The following is a 13272-nucleotide window of genomic DNA, read 5'->3' as shown; positions in this document are numbered from 1 at the left end:
AAAAATAACTGGAGAGAGGAAATGAACTTTAATGCCAAAGTGTGGAATGACTATTGTACTGAAAATTTGCAATTTCATTTCAGCTATAAAAGAAAGTCAGCTTCCAACTATTGACTACTTTAGATAAGATAAAGATAACCATACAAGAGAGTATATTGTGAATAACATTGAAAGGATCTGTTATGTTCCCAGGACACCAGTGTACAATATTGTATCTATGTAACTTTAAGCAAAAAATATTTTTTGCAACTAAAAACAGCCAAGCTGATTAAAAATACTCTATATTTCTTTATTTTTGACCTCCACACAAGTTACATAGAGATAAATGAAACTATTTTAAAAGTGTCCAGGATGGGAAATGTTGCTCAAGTGGAAAAGCACGTTCTTAGTATTTGCATGGCCCAGGGTTTGATCTCTACCACTACCAAAATAAAAAATAAATAAATAAATTACTCAACAGGACAAATATTTGGAAATAATTTGATAAAGTAAGACAATAATAAATGCATAAGACATGTTAGACTCAATCTAGAGTCAAAAGGTAAAAATTAAAAATAAAAGAACCAAATTTCCTACTCTCTAACAATAAGATCCCACTTTTGGAGCTTGGTCCTGTGACTTGCCTAACTCCTAATGACCACTGGCACCTCACTCGTGATAAATAATCTCGGGAAGGGCAAAGGTCCAGACAGTGCCACTCCCAGAAGCATAGCTGATTACAAGAAAGTCTCAGTGCCAAGGCTGGGATACTTCCAGGTGAGTAGTTGATCAGGGAGATGCTGAGGCCACCAATGATACAGGCTGTTGCCAAAGCCCTTCTTTGCCTACCAGAACTGGATAGTAAGGCCTTATTGCTGAAGACACCACTTGCTTTGGTTGCAGGATACTGAGCAATCAAGTTACACCTAAGTACCCCCTGCTGGCTAGCTGTCAAATATTGGAAGGTGCCTTTCAGGTTGTTGGGGGAAAATATCATCAACAATGTTTCCAATTTGTGGATCCTGTGAGCTACACAAGCATGCAAGCAAGCCAAGGCTAGCCACTGGCACAACAGTGGCATGGCTCACATGGGGATAACCAAATGTTCTCTGACTAGATTTGGGGCCCACTCTAAGAGAGTAAATTCATGCCTTATTGTGAAAACCTAGTCAAAAGCCTGGGGATCATAGGCCCTAGGAGGGAAGCTGCTACTTTTGTTTGGCTAAATGGATAAGCTGTTCCTACCACATTACTCTAAATATTTCTGTGTACACCTAAAGACTACTTGTGCCTTTACCTTTGATTAGAGAAATTTCTTTTGGTGGTTGGCAATTACTGCTGGAAACACTCAAAAATTGTCAGTGCTGAGAATAAGCAGAATGCTGAGCACTAAATGAAACATCTGCATCACTGTGTGCTAGGGTCATTGAGCATTTCAGAAGAGTGGATAGAAGGAAAATAAGAGCCAGAGAATAGGAAGGAATAATCTCTTCCAGACATTCATTACCTCACAGCAATTGTTGTTACTTACACAAGATCCACACAATGTCAGAACCATCAAAATTCCATCATGGATGATTGACAGCTCTCTAAGGAGTTATTAGCAGTTAATTTTTTATGAGTGAAAAAGATACATTTTTTTATTGGTGTAACCACTGAAAAATACCTTCACAGTTATTGTGTTCTCAACCCTAAAATAGGACATCTATATTTCCCCCTCCAAGGTCAAGGGAACATCACAGAAGAGATAAAAAAAAAAAAAAAAAAAAAGTAAGAGCCAGGGATGGGCGGGATACTATGGAATGCTATTTTTTGGATATGTCATGGCCATTATGAACTCTCACACTAGATTAAGCCCATCAAACTTTTCATCATGCCAGAGACACTCATGTACTCATGAGACCCCTCTCCTACTAGAAGAAGCTTGAATAGGGGAGGTAATAAGAGAGGGGAATGGGCATAAATGTAATCAAGATACTTTATATACATGTGTGAAACACAAATGAAATATGCAAATAAAAATTTAAAAATACATAGCAAACACACAAAAATAATCATAATTGGAGGTTGGTGAGTTGTTGACACACTTTATGTGCAAGTTGAGGAGCTGAGTTTAGAGTTCCAGAACTTAATAAAGGCAGACACACTACCACATGTCTATAATCCTGGATCTCCACAGGGAAGTTAGGAGGCAGAGGCCAGAGAATTCTCATCAGTTTGCAGGCTAGCTAGCTGTCTCCAGCAGTGAACAACAGAAAAACCTTGTCTCAATCAAGGTAGAAGGCAAGCACCAACCATGAGTTTGTCCTCTGCTCACCACATGTGCTATTGTGTGCCCAGAGTCACACTCACACGTGCACTTAAAAATACACTCTGGTTAAGGAGCTTAACTCCAAAGCCAAAGGACCCAGGATTGATTCCCCAGGACCGCTGTACGCCAGATGCACAAAGCGGTGCATGCATCTGGAGTTTGTTTGCAATGGCTGGAGATGGTGGCACACCCATCCTCACTCAACCTCTCTCCCTCTCTCTTTCAGCCTCTTTCTCAAATAAACAGAAATAAAAAATATATATTAGAAACAAAAAGTTTAGACAGACAAAGCTTAATAGTTCACAAACTGAATGACAAGTACAACTTTCACACTAAAAGGAGTAAGAAACTGTCCTTGTAAGTCATCAGTGTGTGCTGCACTTTATATGCTAAATAGAACTGAAAGATCTTTATTTCACTCTATCGGCTATGTGCTTTTCCACTGTGATTATGGTTAAGACAAGATAAGCTACTTTTGATTAGACCAAAACATCTTTCTCTTTGTTTAGGAGGTATACAAATACAATTCCTTATAAAGACTTGTAAACTATATTGCACATTTGTGTGTGTGTATGTCTAGGTGGTGGTTTCAATATAAAAACTTCCCTGCAGCCTCAAGTGTTTGTAATTAAGCTTCCTACTTAGTTCCCAGCTGTTGAAGCCATGGGGAAGTGGAGCCTTGCAGAAGGTGTGTCTCACTGGGGGTGGGCTTTAGGACCTTAGAGTCTAGATCACTGCTCACCAGGTGTTCAAAGTTCCCTCAGCGTGACTACTCCTGCCAAGCTGCTGGGACAAGATGTGAGGTCCAGATGCCTAGTTCACATGCTTTCCCACCATAATGAAGCTTTCCCTTGAAATTTTAATCTGCAATAAGCTCTCACCCCCCCACCCCCATAAACTGACTGGTAATGCTTTGCCCTAGTAATAAGAAGGTAACTGTTATAACTCCAAGTGGTAGCACTGGCAAACATGAAAGACTACTTAGAGTAGGCTTAAGGAATTCCAATAAAAAAAGTTCATTACAAAACAAAACAAGCTACTCACTTTATCATTCACAAATAATCTCAATTTATATTAACCCTGCATTCTCACACTTTGCTTTGAATACCCTGAGTATTTTGGGCTCTCTTCAAATTTTGTGTTGTATAATTTATCTTATATTTGTTTTCTTTCATGACAACAGTAGTGAAGAAGTGGAAGAAAAATACACAGTTCATGCAGTTATAAAATTAATAGAAGAACCCATGAATGGAAACACACAAAGTACATTACTGGCTACTTACAAGTAATATATTTGAAATATATTAATAAGCTAGGCATGATGGCCCACGCCTTTATCTTTTTGTTGTTTATTTTTATTTATTTATTTGAGAGCAACAGACAGAGACAGAAAGAGGCACAGAGAGAGAGAGGGAGAGAGAGGAGAGTGGGCATGCTAGGGCTTCTAGTCACTGCAAATGAACTCCAGATGTGTGCCCCCCCTTGTGCATCTGGCTAACGTGGGTCCTGGGGAATCGAGCCTTGAACTGGGGTCCTTAGGCTTCACAGGCAAGCACTTAACCACTAAGCCATCTCTCCAGCCCTATTTGAAATATATTATTGAGCATTCTAATTACATGTACTCTAAATACTTATAGTCAGTAATCCATAACTGGCAAGTCAAGGACTTCAAAACATAAACTTCTAGCAGAAAAAAGAAACTCATGTTCCTTCAAGTTTTTATGTTTCTCAGATAAGAGATTCCAAAATCCCTGCAGCTCACTCAGATACTTCTAGATGATCTGGAGTGCAGTTTTTTCATTACATGACTAAATGTGCATATAGGCAAAGGCTGCTGAACAAAGCAATTTATTAGGAACTGAGAATATAGCAGTAAATCAAAGGGGAAAAAAAACTTGTTTTTATAAGACTAGCATCTAATTTGAAAATGAATTGATAATTGTAATGCATTGATAAGTACCAAAAAGCTAAATCAAGCCAGATAATTAAATAAAGAGGAATGGAGTACTCTTTTTACAAACATAGAGAAGATCTTTCTGGAGAGGTGTTAAGAAGGGCCTATGACTTGACAAAGCAGGTAGAAGAGCCTAAGTGTAATGGTCTGAGGTTACCATGTGTGCATTGTTTAGGAAGAGAATAATTTATACAAATTTGGAAGTTTGAGAGAAAAAGAGGCTTTTTCATAAAGTATTTTTGAAGAAAAAATTATTTTCCTCAGTATTAGAGAAAAAAAAACAAAACTTGACCTAGGTGGGTATAACTCAGTTGTAAAGTACATGCTTATTATTATGCCCAAACACTTGAGTCCGTTCTCTAACATCAATCAATCAATCAATAGATCTACCTTTGCTCTCCACTCAAGAAGGGTTGATAGGGCCCTACATATAATTTGATTCTTCCACCTTCATTTATAAATTAAAGGGAATTCATGTTCCTATAATGGAATATAGATTGATTTCTCTGCTTCAGTTGATGTACTCTGATATATATTTCTTTTTATTATTTCATGGATGTTGTTAAATACAAGTCAAGTAACAAAATCCATAGAATAAAGGAAATAAATCAATCATTTATTGTGGCTGATGCTCCTGTATACATAATCCCTCTTCTCTTTAGAAAAACAAACTAAGGTAGATATTATTATTAACCACCTTTGAAGAATCAATAACCATAGCAGAATCTTGAACAAATTGGTCTCCAACAGCACTTCAACAAGAGTTATGGTATATAAACCCATTCTAAGCCATTTCAACGCTTGTGTCATATATACAATTATGAAGAAGCAAAATAATACAAAATAAATTAATCATTCGATCTGACAAAATAAAAACAAATTTAGATTTTAATTTCTGGTTAATGCCTTTGCAAAGACTAAAAAGAATAATAACACTAAGTGTCATATAATAGTGATTAAAAAGAAAAAAAACATGGGATGATTTTATAAAATACATTAATGTATAAGATGCAATAACACAGTATGATAACTTAAAAATTGTCATTAAAATACAGTTTTATATATAAATCATTTATTATTATAAACCTTGTATTACCACTAATTACTAATATCCTGGATTGTTCCTTCTTAGAATTTCTGTTCAAAATTTAAATATTGGGCTGAAGAGATGGCTTAGTGGTTAAGCGCTTACCTGTGAAGCCTAAGGACTCTGGTTTGAGGCTCGATTTTCCAGGACCCACATTAGCCAGATGCACAAGGGGGAACATGTGTCCGGAGTTCGTTTGCAGTGGCTGAAAGCCCTGGCACTCCCATTCTCTCTCTCTCTCTCTCTCTCTCTCTCTCTCTCTCTCTCTCTCTATATATATATATATATATATATATATATATATATATATATATATATCTGCCTCTTTCTGTCTCTGTCACTCTCAAATAAATAAATAAATAAAGTTTAAATATTAAGGATTTAAAGCAAGGTTACAATATATGGAAATTTAAAAGAACCCCCATTCTTGTTGGCAGAAGCAGGTATAACATTTATTTAATCACCCATATGAACTGGTCTCTAGCAAAGGCTTACTTTATTTTATGGTCAATTAATGAAATGGGCAATCTATTCCCAGCCTAGACAAAAAAATAAAAATAATAAAAAATAAACAAAAAAACCAAACTTGAATTAATAAATTCCAAGTTACTATGGTACAAAAAAAATCATATGTGCTATTTTCTAATTTAACAGCAGTTAAAGGGCAATTTAACAAAATTGTGTCTTCCACTTGAATCTATTTTTATAAAATTTAAAAACATTTTATTTAATATTATTTAAATATTTTATTTATTTGAGAGAGAATGAATGCACCAGGCACTCTAGACACTGAAAATAAAATCTAGATGCATGCACTGCCTTGTGCATCTGGCTTTACATGGGTACTGGGGAATTGAACCTAGGTTCTTTGGCTTTGCAGGAAAGTATGGTAATTTCTAAGTCATCTCTCTAGACCATTGGATCTTGATTGATAAAAGTTATCTCTCATATTAAATTCAGTCAGTTAATTTTGTTTTGAAATATATTTCCTGTTTAGTAAACTTTCTTAAATAAATCATATATTACTGGAGAGTAAAGTTGATAGAATAGTGTTTGGGTACCCTTGTAAACTTACATTCAGTAGATTAAATAAATAAATGAACCTTCTTTCATAGGCCAGTTACTTCAATGTGAAAGATTATTCCATCCTTCCCATAACTGTGTGTATGTGAATGCACAGGATGCCTTTGTGTGCATATGCATATTTCATTGTTGATGTTAATCTCCATGGGTTCTTTACAATATTAATTCTTACTTTATATTAATTATGTCAGGTTATATGGCTATATGTTGTTCATAAGAAATCCTAATGATAAAGCAGCATCCAATCATTAGTGATAATGATGCCACACTAATTTAGCCTTTCACCTTGCATTTAGGTTTGGGATGTGGAATATCCTTGAACTTGTGCTTTTCCAAATTCTATTTAAATATATGTGTATTTTTTTTTTTTTTAAGGTAGAGCCTTGCTATAGCCAAAACTGTCTTGGAACCCATTTTGTAGCCCAGGATGGTCACATACTCACAGTGACCCTCCTACCTCAGCCTCCTGAATGCTGTGATAAAAGGTATGTGCCACAATGGCCAGCTTGGATAAACATATTCTTGACTGATCTGCTGTCTTCCTATTCCTAATTTTAAAAAAAAAAATCTCTTGTTTTCCAACTCAACCCCTTTGCTTTCCTGTGTACAGAGGCAACATGAATAACTCACTGAATTGTTAACATTTCCATTTTGATCCAAGTTTAAAATGATCAGACTTATGAAATAGTAAATGATAAAAATTTATAGATTTTTCTTCTTCTCATAGGTGAAAGATGAGTTCTTATGCATTATACTTGAACTTACAGAAATGTGATAATTTGTAGAAATTTTATAAAACTATTCTTAGATTTTCTTATATTGCAGTGACATCTAGGTGTTTTCTTGGTAAATCATTTTCAGACATAAATTCGGGTTTCGAGTTGTATCAAAATGGTGTGCATGTAATTACTTACTCATTATTCCAATATACAAATTACACATAGACATAAATGAATGTGTTATATATTTTATAATCATTAATTCATTACATACTTACTGTATCCATAATATATATTAAATACTTCAAAGACATTGGTATGGAAATTTTTCCAAGTTTTTACCCATTAAAACATGCTCTAGTGAGGAAACATTCAATAAATAATTGTACTTATTATTAAAATTAGAGAATATCTCTGTCTGGCTAGAGTATTTTTTGTGAGAAATCATACATCAAGTGAGTTTGATCTAGATTTGGGGAGTGTATGGTGACGGATATGGAAGGTGGCCCTGAAGAAGTCAACATTGAACTGAAATCTGAAAATGAATAAAATTAAGATTAAGGGCAAGTCATGATGTAAATTCCAAATAAAAGTGACACTTCTGAACAGAAAGAAAGAAGAAAAAGGAAGGAAAGCAAAGAAGAAAGTAAGGGAGAGAAAGAGGAAAAAAAGAGAAAAACAATTTCCAAAATGGGAGAAATAGGGTATGGTGTGTGTCCAAAAGCCTGGCATGAAGAAAATATATTAAGACAAAATTGAAAATATTCAATAATAGAAGTATGCTATTGAGTCACTAAGTTCTGAAACACTATTATAAACATCTTCAAAAGAAAATATTTTATTTGATATTTATTCAAAAAACAATATCCATGCCCCTATAGAGTATTTATTTGCTATTTGTCAAGAACAATATATATCATTATTTCATTGAATCCTCTTAATATTTTGGAAATTTCCATTTAAATTTATTTGTGTATTTATTTATGAAAGTGAAAGAGGCAGAGAGAGAGAGCACAAATGAGCACATCAGGGGCTACAGCTACTGCAAGTGAACTCCAGATTCATGCACTACCTTGTGCATCTGGCTTACATGGGTCCTACGGAATCGAACTGAGGTACTTTGGCTTTGCAGGCAAATACTTTAACTGCCAAGCCAGCTCTCCAGGCCAGAAGTTGCCATTTAAATACACAGTTTTCTCATGCTCAAAGGGCTGTTAAGAGTTAATCTTGACATTGACTGAGCCCTTTCTGTTGAGCTTTCTCTTTCCGTCTCATTTCCTCCATGTGAAGGAGGACTTGCATTCCTACAAAGCATTCTCATTTCTTCAGTGAGCACTTTAAATAGCCATGATCTGCAGGTATGTACTGGCCAGTTTCACATAGTGTTAGTAAGTAATTTATCTTCACAAAGAAAACAGGGTGAATATAAGAGTTGTTATTTTTCACCTTTATCTACTGTAGTCCCTGGAATTATATTTCCTGGTTATTTCTGTTCATACTATACTGCAGAGGCCCCAGAATGCTGCTGCAGAGCTGGGTGTGGTGGCACACACCTTTAATTCCAGCACTCAGGAGGCAGAGGTAGGAGGATCACCATGAGTTCGAGGCCACTCTGAGACTACATAGTGAATTCCAGGTCAGCCTGGGCTAGAGTAAGACCCTACCTCAAAAAATAAAACAAACAAACAAACAAAAAACACAATGCCGTTGCAGTGTTTTCAAGTCCAATCTAATTTTCATAGTTTGTAAGAGCCCTATGTAGGGTATGAAGACTGGAAGACAATGCTCCTGGTTTGGCTAAGATCATTTCTACTTTCCTCTGGAAGAGAATCAGTAATCCTGCAAAGCAAGTAGAATCTCTGGCCCAAATGATGGCGAACATCTGTTTGGAATCCATATTACTTACTGGTCCCTCCTAGTGACTTACCTGGACTAATCCACAGCTGCTACCAGGTCAGAGCAGATCCGACATGCAGATTGCCTGTGCATTTTATTTTTAATATACATATTACATATATACAAGAGAGAGAGGGAGAGAGGAGAGAAATGTGTGTGTCAGGGTCTCTAGCTACTGCGAATGAACTCCAGATGCATGCATGCACTACCAAGTGTATCTGGCTTACATGACTTCTGGGGAGTTGAGCCTGGGTCCTTAGGCTTTGCAGGCAAGTGCCTTAACCACTAAGCCACCTATCCAGATCAGGTTGCCCATTTTTAATACTCTTTGGCACTAAGGGTCAGTGTCTTAAAAGCATTTTTTATAGATGACAAGAAAATATGCTAGCAACTTATGTTCTAGTATTTTTTTATACTACCAAGTTGACAAAAGGCTTTAATGTCACAACTCTAGTGATAGCCTAATACTCATATTTTATTCTAGTAGTCTAGAATACTCTATATATGCAACCCTGTTTAAAAGAACATCATTTGTTATATTTCTTTCCCCAGCCCACAGAGGCAGTCAACACTCATGTATCTGGAATCATCAGGCTCAGCTATTTGTTAATTTCATTAAATCTTGACAATCCCTATTTATCCCAATAACTTGTATTTTAATATATCCCATAGTTTTATAAAAAATATATAAGTCCTATTCATAAAACATATCCAGGTTCTCTTCCAGAGAAATATAGTGAAGACAATGATTCATGCAATGGTCAAGAAGAGCAAATAATGTTACACTATACTTCATCTATTTCCAAAAAGAACAAATTCATCTATCAAGTGAAAGTCTGGCTCCCTTCTACTTGAGGTATTGCAGATGGAACATACAGGCTTAGACATGTGAGGACAACATTCTACCATTGAGCTATATACCCCAGTCCCATCTGGTTACATTTTACACTGTTATAGTCTTGCTTACTTGATTTTTGTTTTCTAATTTTGATTATTATAAAATTATTTATGCTTTAATTTTTTTTCACTTTTATTTATTTACTTGAGGGAGAGAGAGAAGCAGATACTAAGAGAGAGAGAGAGAGAGAGAGAAAGTGACAGAGAGAAAATGGGTACATCAGGGCCTGCAGCCACTGCAAACAAATGCCAGATGCATGCACTTTGTGCATCTGGCTGACATGGGTCCTGGGGAACTGAACCTGGGTCCTTTGGCTTTGCAGACAAAGGCCTTAACTGCTGAGCAATCTCTCTAGCCATATTTACATTTTTTAAAGAATGAAAACATTTTCTACAGTTCTGCTTAGTTGATTTAAAAATGAAATATAAATGAGAGGTTATAAAAAATGTTTTACCCATGGGCTGGAGAGATGGCTTAGCGGTTAAGCGCTCACCTGTGAAGCCTAAGGACCCCGGTTCGAGGCTCGGTTCCCCAGGTCCCACGTTAGCCAGATGCACAAGGGGGCGCACGCGTCTGGAGTTCGTTTGCAGAGGCTGGAAGCCCTGGCGCGCCCATTCTCTCTCTCTCCCTCTATCTGTCTTTCTCTCTGTGTCTGTCGCTCTCAAATAAATTAAAAAAAAAATGTTTTACCCTGATGTCCCCAAGACATTGTAGGCCATTGCTGAGGCTCTTGGTTTCATGCCAGGAATAGATGGAATGACCCTACTTCTGAAGACTCCACATGCTTGGGCTACAGAGTAACTGAGAAATCCTGTTGGAGCTGAACTGAAAACCTCCTCCATGTAAACCAGCTGACAGAAGGCTGGAAAAAGCTATACTACATGAAGCTCCATGGTAGAAAGAGAAGTCATCAGTGGATATAAACAACAGCAGGCATTGGGCCAGCCAGGCCAAAGGAGCCAACAGGTGCAATAGTGGCATGTCTGTTACGGGGAATACCAACTGTCCTGTAATTGGATGGGTAGTTTTTTCCATGGGAGGGAATACATGCCTGATACTGAAAACCTATGATGGGAAGATTCATGAACCCTAGGTGCTGGTGTCTGCCTAAATGTGTATATTATCCTCACCAAACTGCTTAGTAAACACTGCTCTTAATTTCCATACCCATATATTAATTCTACTCTCACTTTTGGGTTACAGAAGATTCTTTTCAGATAACAGTGACCACTGGGATGACTCAACAGACACCATAGTGCTGGGAAGTAACAGAGGAGTGCTCAGCAATAAACATCTCTATTAAACCTTCCAAGGCTCAGAGTCCATTGCAGAAGATGTGGTGGAAAGAATTAAGAGCTAAAGGAAGGGCAGGACTCTTTACAATGCACTCTTTCAGACACAAAATGGCCTAGATATTTATGACCTCACAGTGTCTGACACTACCTACACAGCCATCATAATAGGAAGAAAAGATCATGACATCAAAATAAAAGAGACTGATTTAGAGGGGTAGGAGATCTAATGGAGTGGAGAGGCAAGGGGGAAAGCTGGGGGAGGGGGTTAAATTATAGAAGTTACCAATAATAAATTAATTCAAAGTGTTTTAATTGAGATGTTCATATTATTTAACAGGAGATTCTATAAACCAGTGCTTTTATTGGAAGATCTTCTCTTTCCATTTAACAGTAAGTTGTTATAATTAGTCACTGACTTCTTTAAAAACAGAGCTATTGTGAACTTCCCACTTAAAATCCTAATCAAATGACATGCTTCTTGTAACTAATCTACTGGTTCATTTATCACATATCCATATTACGAGACTGTAATTAAATGAAATAAAACCATAGTCATTGGACTTGGTATGAGATAGAATGGAGAAGTCATAGCAACCTTCACACTACTGGGGGACAGATACATCAGAAGAAAATTATCCCCTTTCTTAGATTACTTCCTTCCCTAGAAACCTGTTAGTCTGGTCTTTCATTATCTTCTTTAGTGGAACACTGATGAAGCTCCCAGATACCTGGCATGGGGGCTGGACTAGTAAGCTAGGTCCCCATCCAGTAAATTCCCATAAAAGACCCTCATCAGGTAGACTTTTCCTTGCCTGGGACCCCTCCTACTTGGGAACTTCCTGCTTTAAGTTTCTTTACTGGGTTTTCACATTTTTGGGGTCCTTCTCTTGCTTTGCAGGAGGTCTACCTCAATTCCTTCTTGTAAGTTTTATAATAAAATGTTTCTAACCATTACTCTCCACGATCTGTGGATTTTCTTTGCATTCATAAGACAAGAACCTGGTGGCCATTGGCTAAGTAGAAGTGTTGTGTGTCGATAACCATCCAGAACACTTATCTCCTGGGTTAAAACCCAGCCAAGATCTAAGCATCGCTCTTTATTTTTGACTCTCACAGACACTCCAGATTTCTATTATCATCAGGAGACTTGTGGAACTGGCGTGAATTAGTGCTGTAGGAAGTTCCTTTCAAAACAGCTTTCTTATATTCACTATCATCATACAAACCTTGCAAACTATTCTAATGTAACTTTATGTTCTCAATCTCAATTCTCCAAAAGAGAGTCGGATGACTGGAGAGATGGCTTAGCGGTTAAGGGGCTTGCATGCAAAGCCAAAGGACCTACGTTTGACTCCTCAGGACCCATGTGGCCAGATGCACGAGAGGGCACACACATCTGGAGTTTGTTTGCAGTGGCTGGAAACCATGGCATGCCCATTCTCTCTCTCTTTCTTTCTCTCTCTACCTGCCTATTTCTGTATATCTCTCTCAAATAAATAAATAAAAATAACAATATATTTTAAAAAGAGAGTTGGAAAGAAAGTTGTACTATGAAATTATTCTGCCTATATATACAGTTTATGTGCTGACCAATCATTTAACAATATAACTGCTTGAATAGTATTTTTTCTATTATAGATTTGGAATTTTGTTTTTAAAAATTTATTTTTTTTCATTAAATGTGCTTAGAATTTGGACATCAAAAATTGCACAAATGAGCCAAACATGGTGGTGTACACCTTTAATCTCAGCACATAGAGGGCAGAGACTATAGACTGCCAGTTTAGCCTAGACTAGAATTTGAGACCCTACCTCAGAAAAAAAAAAAAAAAAAAAAAAAAAGCAAAAACAGGGCTGGGTATATGGCTCACTGGTTAAAGGTGCTTGCTTGCAAAGCCTAGTGGTCCAAGTTCAATTTTTCAGTACCCACATAAGGCTAGATGCACAAAGTAGCAAATTTACCTAGAATTTGTTTGAAGTGGCAAGTACACCTGACATGCACTGTTCTCTCTCATAAATAAGTTTTAATTGTATAAATGTTATTGCATAC

The 13272-nt window shown here is 36.7% G+C and overlaps 1 protein-coding gene across 5 annotated transcripts in view; it reads right to left on the bottom strand.

The window, feature by feature from the left end:
* The window catches only part of Nav3 (neuron navigator 3), an 830635-nt gene that overhangs the window by 330977 nt on the left and 486386 nt on the right, over positions 1-13272 (bottom strand). The window lies entirely within an intron of this gene.

The sequence above is a fragment of the Jaculus jaculus genome, chromosome 6, assembly GCF_020740685.1.
Source record: "Jaculus jaculus isolate mJacJac1 chromosome 6, mJacJac1.mat.Y.cur, whole genome shotgun sequence".
NCBI lineage: Eukaryota > Metazoa > Chordata > Mammalia > Rodentia > Dipodidae > Jaculus > Jaculus jaculus.
Note: the sequence above shows the minus strand (reverse complement) of the source record. Positions and strands in the feature narration are given on the sequence as shown.